A 13516-nucleotide genomic window follows, 5' to 3' on the forward strand; every position below is an offset into this window, starting at 1 on the left:
CACTAAAGGAGAGTAACCACAGACCTTAGTAAGAATGGGAGATGTAGCTCCTCCCTTCACTAATTGCTTTCTGGGCCCTCTTGTGTAACATAGTTGAGGAATAGTAGTATGAAATTCTCACGTGATAAATCCAGTCCAACTCCCTAAATCATTAGATTCTTTCCTCCCTCCATCCATATCAGTGCCAGGAAAGCTCTGGCATCTCAACCTTTAAATCCAACTTTTAGTGCACCAACTAGATAATTAATAATTAGAGCCATTTTCAGGTACATGGACTAATGTAGTAAATCTGTTACCTCTACTGAGTGCACCCATGTCAATTAATTTGCCCTGATGTAGCATTATATTTCATCCTCTTTGGTCAAATACTTCAGGAATCTACTCCACACATGGTTCTCCAACTTCTGTTGGGTATGTAAGCTATTTCCTCTTGGGTCATAGTGTGTACCTGTCCCCCTGGAGCATGCTGAGATTTGACCCTAGTTATGGATCTAATGGCAAAAGGAGTTGGTTGTGGTGGGTCTTCAGGAGAATGAGCATCCCCCTTCAAGGCATCTGCCCATGTGAGATCATCAGAAGGTTTTCAAGCCATGGAAGGCTAGTGTTCTTAGACGCTGGAAAGCAAGCTACTTCCACTGGTATGGGAGGCTCCCAATTAGTGGTGAGGGGCTGAGGGAGTGGGAAAGAGGTAAAAATTGTTAGTTTCATCTAAGACCAACTAGGTATCTCCATTCTAATTTCAGGATCTCATTCTTTCCCGATCAAGGTTTTAATTTTCAAATGAGAAACTTGATGAGATTGAATTCAGCTGTTTTTGTAATTCAGCAACCTACACAATTAAATTTTTAGCTTGACTTTTGGCAATATCAGCCCCATACGTATAAGAAAGAAGAGATTCTTCCAGGGGAATCATGGAAGCTCTCTGGTTCTCACACTGTGACTTAAGCTGAGAGTTAATGGACTTGAGCTTGTCATTTTCTAAGTGCTCAATTGTACACAAAATATCTATCTCATACTGCTGTCCTCACAGTTACCACTACTGCTATAATAGCAAACATAGCAGCCACTGAAATTCCCAAGGCATGTGCTTGAGTTGACACTTCATCACAGTGTACCACAGGTGTTAGCTTCACTGATTTTCTGAAACTACTGTATGCCATAGATTACTAGCATCCCATTGGCGACCAGCTCAGCCCTGTGCTTAATCCCAAGGGCATGACCAAACCAGTCCCCAAATCTTATCTTTACTGGTTTATCATTTGGAACCACTCCTGGGACTAATTCTATACCAGTCTGGATTCAATCAGGAGTCAAAACTACAGAGTAATTTGAATTGGTAAAATGCATTATGCATAATTGCTAAACTATGATGGAAGAGTTAACTATAAAGATGTAAATAAAAATAACACTAAGTCTCCTAGGGCTGAAGGAGATTTCTCAAGGAAAGACAGCCTTGGAAGAGAGGGGTTCCCTTCCCCAGGCGGGGGTTCAGACCTTGTTGGAGAAAGTAGAGATACAGCCTGTTGAATGACAGAGAAGTTCACTGGATTGCCTTAATCAGAGTTGGTTCACAGTTTCTGGACAGCAGGAAACAGTATTCTGAGGTACAGTCATGTTCAGCATGGAAGACAGTTGTACAGTGAAAGATGTGGCACTGCTGCCAGCATGAGACTTGAAGCATGCCAGTGTCTGTGTCAGTAGGGCTGCATTAGGAGGGTAATCACTAATCCCAGGCTGGAGTACAAGGTTGCCAAAGGACTGCATACTCTTGGCATGAGCCTGGGACAAACACCACTGGATTTCCTTTTATGCTCTTGCTGCTATTGGACTATGTAGCAAGAGCAAGAAAAGCTAGACTCTGACATATCGAAACCAGGAAGAGAAAACCCCTTTCCTTCTGCAGTGTCCTTCCAGAGCTCTAGGCTAATAAAGCTTAAATAGTGCTTACTGTGAAAGAGAAATGCTTATAAAGTCCTGTTCATTATTATAGAGCAGATACTGAAGGGTAGCTTTGGAGCCGAGGCACAGTAAATTGATAACCGATGAAGAGGCTTTCCTTAAATGTCTGGTGTTGGCAGCTATTTGCTTTCTTAAGAGAGAGACATTGAAAAAAACAAAACAAAACAAAACAAAAAATAAATAAAAATTTTTTAAAAAAAGAGAGACATTGAATGCAGATTGGATGCTCTGTATGTAGAGGTGGAGTTTGTATAGATTATCTGACTTTAACTGTTGGTCTTGACATTTATGAGATTTTCTCTTTTTCCTTGGAATTATGAATTTTATCTTGACTTGCTTATATGTGTCATTTTCCCATTAATTCTGGCAACAGCTAGATAAGCTATGTTAATGTTCAGATGTAAATCACTGATCAGGTCGTTTTTCCTCTTAAAATGAACAGTTTAATTGTATTCTCTTTTTTCCCCTTCTCAAACACCTGTACTTGTCTTAGATATATCTACCAAATCTTTTACCCCTTACCTCATGAATTCTATTTCTGTATTTTTATTTTGTGTTGAGATTTTTTTTCCCCATTCAACTTCCAGGACGTTAAATCCATTCTCTATAGTGATTATTCTTAGGTTGATCCAATGAATATTTAAATTTGATAGTCTTTTTTTTTTTTTTTAGACTTCTAGAAAGTCTTTTTATGTTTTAAATCTCCCATCTGTTTCATATATACCCAATTTACTTTTTCTTTTCTCCTCTTGATTGCTGAGTCTTTTAGGCATATTATTATTTTTTAATTTTTATTTTCTAAAGGGCTTCAAATGCTTGGCTTATTTATTTGTTTGTTTATTTATTTATTTATTTTTGGCTGTGTTGGGTCTTCGTTTCTGTGCGAGGGCTTTCTCTAGTTGTGGCAAGTGGCGGCCACTCTTCATCGCGGTGCGTGGGCCTCTCACTATCGCGGCCTCTCTTGTTGCGGAGCACAGGCTCCAGACGCGCAGGCTCAGTAGTTGTGGCTCACAGGCCTAGTTGCTCCGCGGCATGTGGGATATTCCCAGACCAGTGCTCAAACCCACGTCCCCTGCATCAGCAGGCAGATTCTCAACCACTGCACCACCAGGGAAGCCCTAGGCATATTATTTTGCTTTGTCTTCTTAAGGCTCTTTTCAATTTGGGTGGTCAAATCCAAATTATTAGGATCCCTCCACTGGCACAAATTCATATATAATAGGTGTTGCCATGGTCTCCATTCCTGTGAGTATCACAGTAACCAACAGTTCTGTTAATTGGATAATGTTTTCCCAGGCTTAGGAGTAGGAGGCAACTCAGCTTATTGTAATAGTCTCCTGCAATTCCTTTGAGACCAAGAATATAAAAACTTTACATTAAGAGAATGGGTATTTAAAATGTCATTTTAATTTATCTGTACCATTTTATTTAGACATCACTATTACAGTACTCAGCTTCAGACCTAGTTATGTTATCAGATTAAACTGAAAAGTATACTTGTTGACAGAAGCTTTCTATTTCACAGCCTGAATAATACAAAACAAAAGAAAAACAAAACTAAGATTAGCATCAAGTAAAAGTATGAAATGGGAGTTATTTTTCTGAAAATGGCATTGAAATGATATTACAATCTGTGATTCCATTCATAACTCTGGAATAAAATCTGGCCTGTCATGTGATGTCACACCATTTATCTGAGCTTAAGAACAAATTTCTCTAAGTTTAGGCGATAATATAGTTGTGTAAAAGGACAGTGATATGATCAGATTGGCCAGAAACTGCAGTTAGTTAAAACACAAAAATCACAAGAAGAAAAAGCAGCCTTTAGAGAACTCTGAAAACCAAGAACATTTTAGCTCATATCTGAGGGTAAAATAACAGTCTAGTTTCATGGAGTAATAAAGAACTCTTAGTCTACCTATGTAGTAGTTATTTTTTTATTTGCATTCACAGAAAGCATGTATATGATATTACTAAGGGCTATGGTGAAAAAGTCATCTAAATATTAATTTATTATATAGTGATTCTTGGTTGGGAAGAGGGAGGGCCCTTTATTCATTTAAGATTCCTAGTTAGGGTCTTTAGTTTATGAAGTAACTATATTGCCATCTGCTTGTATTTCTCCAAAGCAAATGAATCTACTCTTAAGCAACAATATAGAATACTAATTCTCTATGACCTTGTCTGTTTAACCAAGGTCCTATCAAATGGTCTGCTGAAAGAAGTATATTTTATCTAATAGAGTTTGAAGAATGTGCACTCAGTGTACTGTGTAGATATCCATATTGAATTGATTATCTTTTTTTAAGGTTTAGTTTATAAGAAGCTTAGAGGCAGATTTAAAACTCATTTTTAACCATGACATTGACTGTTCTGTTTCACATATTGCTATTTCCTCTTCTTATCCTTGACATTTTCTTTTGTTTTCTCTTTAGTTTTTCTTTCTCAGTTTTTAAAATATTATACTTCTAACTACTACAAATTTCTTCTTATACTGTAATATGATAAAATCATACAGCAAATGTCATGATATTTATCATTTGACTGTTATCTGTGATTCAGATGCTGGCTTATGGTTTCCCTTTAAGGATCTGTGGCTAAGTTCTCCGAGATTTTCATTTTAGTAAAGTTTTAGATTTAAACTTCTTGGAATGAATCAAGGGCAAGCCTGTCGGTGTCACAGTTTGAATTTTTGCATATCTGTTTGTATGCTACTATAAATGCATGTGTGTGATACCATTTACTTTAAAAGTAGAATCATACATTTCTCTTTTTACTTAATATGTCACAAATAACTTATTGTATCATTAGTGCTAACATATCAGTACATCTCATTTGTATATAGTTACATTTTATTCTAGTTTGGTGAAACCTTCTTTTATAGACATTTAAATTGATAATATTTTTACCTCAGTAAACAGTACTTACAGTATCCATGCAGGTGAGTATTATTTCTGTGTAGGAAGAAGGCTGCATATAAATATTTATAGCCAGAGGGGCAGATTTTGGCAGAAATGACTGGCCACTTACCAAAAATGTATTTTTCTTTCTTCATCGTGGAGAAAGTTCCAGGAGGGTACTGGCCAAAACAGACTTCATGTTTCTGCTCCCCTTTTATCTAGATGTGGCTAGTTTACAAGTTCTTGCCAAAGAAGTATTAGAGAGAGTGATATGTACTGCTTCCAAAGCTGAATTACAAAAATCTGCCATGCTTTTCTGTGTTTACTTCTTCCACCAGCTGGATATTGACTTTTCAGGATCAACCTTAGAAACCTCTTAGGATAATAGAGCCTCTGTCAGCTTAGGTTCTAGAATGATTGTGTGACTGTACCTCGTATTTTAGATGTTCTAAGGCTATGACCTTCTCTTTGAGAGGCTGTGGGTATGTTATTAGAAATGTTTCTTCTTGTAATCTTGGAGTAATATCTTTCCCTGCTCCCTAATTGAGGACAACCAACATTTAAATGTAATGTGTGTTTCTTAAGGTGGAAGCTTAAATCATTGATTTAGAACTTCTTTTATTATAAAGTATGTGAAACTATAAATTTCCCTCTAAGCACTGTTTTACCTGCATTCTACAAATTTTGATATGTTGTATTTTCATTATCATTCACTTCAAAATACTCCCTAATTACCAAAACATTTGGGGATATTTTAGGTAACGTTTTTGTTACTGATGTCTAATTTAAATCTATAATGGTCTGAGAATGTGCCATGTTTTTTTTCCATCCTTAAAAACTCATAAAGACTTGCTTTTTGGTCTTTTGGTGAATGTTCAATGTGTACCTAAAATGAATGTGTATTCTCTAATTGTTGATGTTGTAATTATACATGTTGATTAGGTCATGTTTATTAGCAGTGCTGTTCAAATCTTCTATTTGTTTGCATGTTTGCTTCTTTGATCAGTTACCAATAGACATACAGTAAAAATCTCAACTGTGGTTATCGATTTGCATATTTTCCCTTTCAGTTCAGTTTTTACTTTATGTATTTTGGGACTCTTGTTATTAGGTATATAAAAAATTGTAATTGTTTTATCTTCCTGATGAATTTAGCACTTTATTTTTATAACGTATATTTTTAAATAATGTAAACACTGACATTTATTTATTATTTAATTAAATTAATTTATTTATCTATGGCTGCATTGGGTCTTTGTTGCTACCCACGGACTTTCTCTAGTTGCAGTGAGCGGGGGCTACTCTTCCTTGTGATGCGTGGGCTTCTCACTGAGGTAGCTTCTCTTGTTGTGGAGCATGGGCTCTAGGCGCGGCCTTCAATAGTTGTGGCTCGTGGGCCCTAGAGCACAGGCTCAGAAGTTGTGACGCACGGGCTTAGTTGCTCTGTGGCATGTGGGATCTTCCCAGATCAGGGCTCAAACCCGTGTCCCCTGCATTGGCAGGCAGATTCTTAACCACTGCACCACCAGGGAGGTCCCATAAAGTATGTTTTTTTTTTAATGTTTGTAATTCCTTGTTTTGATTTCTTTGTCTGCTGTAAACATAGTCATAACAGCTTTTTTTATAGTTAATGTTTGCATGGTATACATATTTTCTCCCTTTTAGTGCAACCTATCTGTGCTATTATATTTAAAGTGTGTCTCTTGTAAATATCATGTGATTGATTTTTAATCAGTCTGGGTAGTTTTCTTTCAAGAGTGTTTATTAGTCTATCTGCTTGGTTTTGTTTTAGTTTTCTTTGATAAGTTTTTATGTTGCTTTTATTTGAAAGATACCTTTTGGCCAGATACAAAATTCTAGATGGGCAGTTTTTTCTTTTTTATTTCCTCTACCTTTATTGAGATAAAATTGACTATAAGATTGTGTAAGTTTGGGCTTCCCTGGTGGCACAGTGGTTGAGAATCCGCCTGCCGATGCAGGAGACACGGGTTCGTGCCCTGGTCCGGGAAGATCCCACATGCCGCGGAGCAACTAAGCCCGTGAGCCATGGCCGCTGGGCCTGTGCGTCCGGAGCCTGTGCTCTGCAACGGGAGAAGCCACAACAGTGAGAGGCCCGCATACCGCAAAAAAAAAAAAAAAAAAAAAAGATTGTGTAAGTTTAAGGTGTACAGTGTGTTGATTTGATATATTTGTATGTTGCAAAATAATTACTACCATAGCTTTAACTGACGTCTCCATCCCTTCACATTATTACCATTTGTTTTTTCTGGTGAGAACATTTAAGAAGTACTCTTAGCAACATTCAAGTATATAATACAGTATTATTAGCTATAGTCACTGTTCTGTACGTTATATCCCCAGAATTTGTTAATCTTTCAACTGGAAGTTTGTACCCTTTGACCAATTCTCACCATTTCCCTTACCCCCAAGCCCTGATAAATACTACTCTGTGTCTGTTTCTCTGAGTTTGGCTTTTTTTTTAGATTCCACATATAAGTGTTATCATATAGTATTTGTCTTTCTCTGACTTACTTCACCTAGTACAGTGCCTTCAAGGTTCATCCAAGTTGTTGCAAATGGCAGGATTTCCTTCTTTCTCATGGACGAATTAGTATTCCATTGTGTATATACATATACCACATTTTCCTTATCCATTCATCTTTTAACAGACACTGAGGTGGTTTCCATATTTTGGCTATTGTGAATGCAGTGAACATGGAAGTGCAGAAATTTTAATAAAATCCTGACTTTAATTCCTCTGCATATATACCCAGAAGTGGGATTTCTGGATCATATGGTAGTTCTATTTTTTACTTTTTTGAGGAACATCTGTACTGTGTTATGTAGTGGCTGTACCAGTTGGCATTCCCACCAACAGTGCACACCCTCACCAACACTTGTTATCTCTTATCTTTTTAATAGCTGTTCCAAACAGGTGTGACATTAATATCTCATTGTGGTTTTGATTTGCATTTTCCTGATGATTAGTGATGTTGAGTGTCTTTTCACGTATTTCTTGGCCATTTGTATTCCTTCTGTGGAAAACTATTCAGTTTCTCTGCCAACTTTTAAATTGGATTTTTGCTATTAAATTTAGTGATTTGTTAAATTTGATTTAACATAGAAATGCAATTTTATGTAGTATAGAAATGCAACTGTTTTCTGTATGTTGATTTTGTATCCTGCAACTTAATAAGTTTATTTGTTCAAACAGTTTTTTGATGGGGTCTTTAAGATTTTCTGTATGGAAGGTCACAGCATCTGAAAAAAAAAGTTTTACTTCTTCCTTTTCTATTTGGATACCTTTTATTTTTCTTGACTGATTGCTCTGACTAGGACTTCTAGTATTATGTTGAATAGGAGTGATGAGAGTGTTTGTTCACTCTGGTCTTTCCTGATGTCAGAGAAAATCTTTTCATCCTTACACTATTGAGTAATGTTGGCTGTGGGTGTTATATATGGCCTTCATTGTGTTGAGGTTTGTTCCTTCTATACCCAGTTTGTTTTAGAGTTTTTATCATAAAAACTGTATTGTATCAGAAGCTTTTCTTGCACTTATTGATATGATCATGCAGTTTTTATCTTTTATTCTATTAATGTGGTATATCACATTTATTTTTGCATCTTGAACCATCCTTGTATCACTGCACTAAATCCTGCTCAGTCATGGTATGTGATCCTATTAATGCATTGTCAAATTTGATTTGCTAATATTTGTTGAGGATTTTTGCATCTATGTTCATCAGGAATATTGGCCTTTTCTTGTGGCATTTTTTATCTGGTTTGGTATCAGGGTAGTACTGGCCTCATAAAATATGTTTGGAAGACTTCCACTCTCTTCTGTTTTTTGAAAGAGTTTGAGAAGGACTGGCATTAATTCTTAGAATGTTTGTTAGAAGTCATCAGTGAAGCCTTCTGGTCCTGGACTTTTGTTTGTTGGGAGGTTTTTAATTACTGATTCAAAATCCTTGCTAGTAATTGGTCAGTTTAGATTTTCCATTTCATCATGATATAGTATTACTAGGTTGTATGTTTCTAGGAATTTACTCATTTTTTTCCTAGGTTGTCCAATTTGTTGGCATATGATTGTTCATAGTAATCTCTTATGACCCTTCACATTTTTGTGGAATCAATTGTAACATCTCTTCCATTTCTGATTTTATTTTTTTGAGTTCTCTTTTTTTCTTGGTGAGTCTAGGTAAAGGTTTGTCAATTTTGTTTATTTTTTCAGAGAACCAGCTTTTAGTTTCATTGATCTTTTCTGTTGGCTTTTTAGTCTCTATTTCATTTATTTCTGTTCTAATCTTGTATTATTTCCTTCCTGCCACTAACTTTGGGCTTCATTTGTTCTTTTTTTTTTTTTTCCCCAAATTCCTTGAGGTGTAAAGTTAGGTTGTTTATTTGAGATTTTTCTTGTTTCTTGAGGTAGGTATTTATCACAGTGAACTTCTGTCTTAGAACTGCTTTTGCTGCATCCCATAAATTTGGTATGTTACATTGCCATTTTCATTTGTTGCAAGAGAAGAAGAAAAGAATAGAGAGGAACTACAAAAACAGCTTGAAAACAATTAACAAAATGGCAATAAGCACATACCTATCAATAGTTACTTTAAATGTAAATTCACGAAGTTCTCTAATCAAAAGATACAGAATGGTCGAATGGGTAAATAAATAATAAATACATTCTGCATTGAATTCTTCACTATGGTCATGGTATTCTTGTTTCACATTTTCTATTTGGTTCTTTCTTTTGTTTTCTGTCTCTTTGTTGAACTTCTCATTTTGTTCTTGTATTTTTTTCCCTGATACATTAATCTTTTATATGTGTTCTCTTACAGCTCTCTGACCATCTGCAGAACAATTATTTTGAATTCTTTGTCAGGCAATTCCTGGATCTTCGTTTCTTTGGGCCAGTTACTATAGGCTTACTGTGTTCTTTGGTAGAGATATATTTCCCAAATTCTTCGTAATCCCTGTTGCTTTGTTCTCTTGTTCATGCATCTGAAGAAGCTGTTACCTCTTCCAGACTTTATAGACTGAATTTGATAAGGGGAGGCCTTTCACCTGTGGGTGAGAGGACACTGGATCATGCTGTGACACTGGGTATAGTGATGCAGGGTGACAGATGTGGGGGCATATGGCAGCTTGGGTCCGTGTGGGCATGATGTGTCTTGAGCTCAGGCCACTGGGGTCCACACCATTGACAACTGTGTGGTTCTTGATAAGCACTGTGGGGGATCTGTAGTAGTTCTAAGCAGTGCCTCTAGATTTGTCAGCTAGGGACCAAGGCAGGCTGTGGTAGAGGCCAGTCACAGGCACCCTTGTAGTGATGAGGGCCACTGCAGAGAGCAAGGATTGGGGCCAACTGTGGTCTCATTGGCTGAAGTGGAGTCCCTAGCCATCAGCTTCCTCTCCTATGGTTTTTTACAGTCTCCCCACAGGTGTGCACACTGCATTGGAGGCTGGTGGTGGGCATTGGGCAGGGGTAGGCAATGCACAGCTTGGAGTGGCTAAGTATAGGTGGGCATGCTGGTGCTGGCCAGTGACAGGAGGCAGGACCTGATCTGGGCCCACAAGAAGCTGTGGGATACCTTGGTTTTAGGTGGCGCTCACCGGTGGCTGCATATCCCTCCCTTCTGCCACATGCATGCTCATTGCAATGAAGGCCAGTGATGGATGTCAGGCTAGTAGTGCACAGTTGGAGGGGCAATCCCTGAGCATGGGCAGAGTGGTGGGGTTCAGTGTGGGTGGGTGGTGTTAGGCTGGTAGCTTGCGTTTGTGCAGCTGCATCAACCCTAGTTGGCTGCACGTGTGGCTCCCTGGCTCGGCTGTGGGTGGGTAGGGATTCAGATGGCTGGTGTCTTATACTCTCACGGCTGTAGAGAGCTATAATGTATATATTCTCTCTCTTTCTCTTTCTGTATTTATTTATTTATTTATAAAAGAGCATATAGTGGCTAATAGTGTAGGTCTTGGTATTGGTGGGGGAAGGGTGCAGAGAGGGACTCAGGAAGTCGGTATCAGTGAACACAAACACAAATACCTGTGGGGGAAAAGCTGGCAACATCTGTGGGGGTCTACAGTGGCCTTTGGCTTCCTCGTTGGTGAAATTTGCTAAGTATGTCTGAAGAGCAGGTCTCTGTGAACTGTGATCCCTCTGGCAGCTTGTCTGCTAATAATAGCTTCTGCTTTTATTCCTTGTTCCTAGCCAGCTCAGTACATCTCAGGTTTGCTGGTCTAGGTGGGGTGAAACCAAAACAGGACCACTGGACATTGCACTGTGAAGCTGGAGAAGCTGGTCAGTCACCCCACACTTCTTTTCTTGGCAAGAGGAACTCTTTCTAACTGGAAAGTTCCTTCTGAGCACTGAACAGTGCCAGTTTGGGGAACGGGCAGGCAAAATGGAGTTACCTTCCTTTTCTTCTAATGTGATTATTCTCAGTTTTGTTGTTCTTAAAACTTCGTAAGTGGACTATAGAGGTCTCCTGGATCTGGTTTTGTTCTTGGATAGCTGTTCAGACGTTGATTTTTTATGGGACAGTGGAAAAGCTGGGTTTTATCCCCAACTGATGGACAGTTTTTTCTTTCTTTCTTTAAATATGTCATCCCATTATCCACTGGCTTTTATTATTTTTAATGAGAAGTGTGCCATATATCTTATCCTTTTGTCTCCTGTATGTACCCTATGGATGCTTTAAATTATTTTCTTTATTGAAGATTCCCAGCTATGTAGTTTTTTGTTTTATCCTCTTCTTTTCCCCATCAGCCAAGGCCCTATATATTATGATAGGTTGTATCATCCATCCACTTATGCCCATACTTGGCAGTGCCTCTAACACTCATCAGTCTCTGCCAGTCTAAGAAGGGCTTATCTCTCTGGAGTTAGTTGTTTAGATTCCTTTGCCCCTACACGTCTCTGATAGCTTTTAAAAGGTATAAGTTTGTTTCCTTCCAGGTGAATAACCAATTATATCAGTATTATTTATTAAATAAACCACCCTTTTCCATCTAAAATTGAAATATCTCCTCTGTTATAGCTTGTTTTAAATATACCTGGATCTGTTTCTGTGCTCTACTGTCTTGTATTACTTTTCTAGGCCTACATTACTTTCAACCTATATTGTTTTCAGTATTTTTGTATTGTTTTAATATTTCTAATGCAAGTCCCTCCTCATTAGTCTCATTTATTCAGAATGTTTTGTGCTCTTCATATATAACTGGTGGGATTGATTATAAATTAATATTTGTGCTTTGGGAGCTAAAGAAAAATTTGGTCACTGTGTTCAGAGTGTGTTCACAATTCTGGGCCCCATATGGAAGTGGGGAAATGGCTTCCTTCTCTGCTTTGTGCCATACTTCATTACCTGGGTCACAAAGCATTTCTGCTTTGCTCCTGAGTCTCAAAGTCACTGTTAACCTGCTCTATCCATTCTTAGGCCTCACCACCATTTTTAGCCAAGAGGGCCTGAACACATTATGCAACGGAGGTGAACCCTGAACAGATACCATGCAGTTCTTTCTTTTTCTTTTTCGCCTCTCCTACCACCATTGTATTTTCTTTGTACTTTTAAAACAAAATCTTCCAGATACTAATGTGATGAGACAGAGAAACAGTGTTATATACATCAGCAGTTAATAATAAAGTCCTCCCTTTCATATTAGAGAAGGAAATATGATTGCTTCTCAGTAGAAGAGATCATTAAAGAAGGGAAAGGGGTACGCTCCAGCAGAATGGGTTAAAATAAAAGGGCTGACAACACCTGGTATTGGTGAGGATGTGGAGCACTTAATATCATACATTGCTGGAGGATGTATAATTTAATATATCTCTTTTGGAAAATTGGATGACGTTGTGTACTGGCCCTCAGTATATATGTATTCTGTTTGTTAATAAGTCTGCTACTAGGTATATATACAGCAGAAAAAATGTTTATGTCAAACAGTGTGTACAGGTATGTTCATAACAATTTTATTTGTGATAGCCCTAAAATGGAAATGACTCTCATGTACATCAGTAGTAAAATGGGTTATAAAATATGCTATATTAGTACAATGAAATACTATCCAGCAGTACAAACAAGGAATTACTGATAACACATACTGACACTAACTAACACATGATTGAATCTCACTGATAAAACATTGACTGGAAGAAATCAAACACAAAGCACAGTATTATATGAATTTCAAAAAACATATCTACTGTAAAGGAATAATAGTTAAACTATTGACATTTGTGATGGTTACTGCCTGGAAGGGAACATGAGGCAGCCTGTTTCAGTTCTGGAAATTTTTTTGTATTTTCATTTTGGTTATGGTTATACAGGTGTATGTATATGTAAACTTTCCTCAAGGAGTAACTGAAGATTTATGCATTTACTGTATATAATTATACCTAAGTACAAAACTAAAAATTTATTTTAAATTTTTTAAAAAATTATTTTTATTGGTTTCCTGTGCTTTCCCCACCACCCACCCCCAGAAAGACCCGCAACAATTCTGCCTGTTAGTATGCTAAGTTAGCAATTTGGAAAGACTTTATTGATACAGCACTAAACCTTTTTTAAAAAAATTCAGTATATGAAACTTATTTAGGTCATTTTCTATATCCTGTACGTTTTTTAATAATTTTCATCATTAAAATTTATACAGTGTTT

The 13516-nt window shown here is 37.3% G+C and overlaps 1 protein-coding gene across 5 annotated transcripts in view; it reads left to right on the forward strand.

Annotated features, from left to right (window-relative positions):
• The window catches only part of STAG1 (STAG1 cohesin complex component), a 455106-nt gene that overhangs the window by 183530 nt on the left and 258060 nt on the right, over positions 1-13516 (forward strand). The gene's annotated exons all lie outside the window — the stretch shown is intronic.

The sequence above is a fragment of the Kogia breviceps genome, chromosome 5 (genome assembly GCF_026419965.1).
Source record: "Kogia breviceps isolate mKogBre1 chromosome 5, mKogBre1 haplotype 1, whole genome shotgun sequence".
NCBI lineage: Eukaryota > Metazoa > Chordata > Mammalia > Artiodactyla > Physeteridae > Kogia > Kogia breviceps.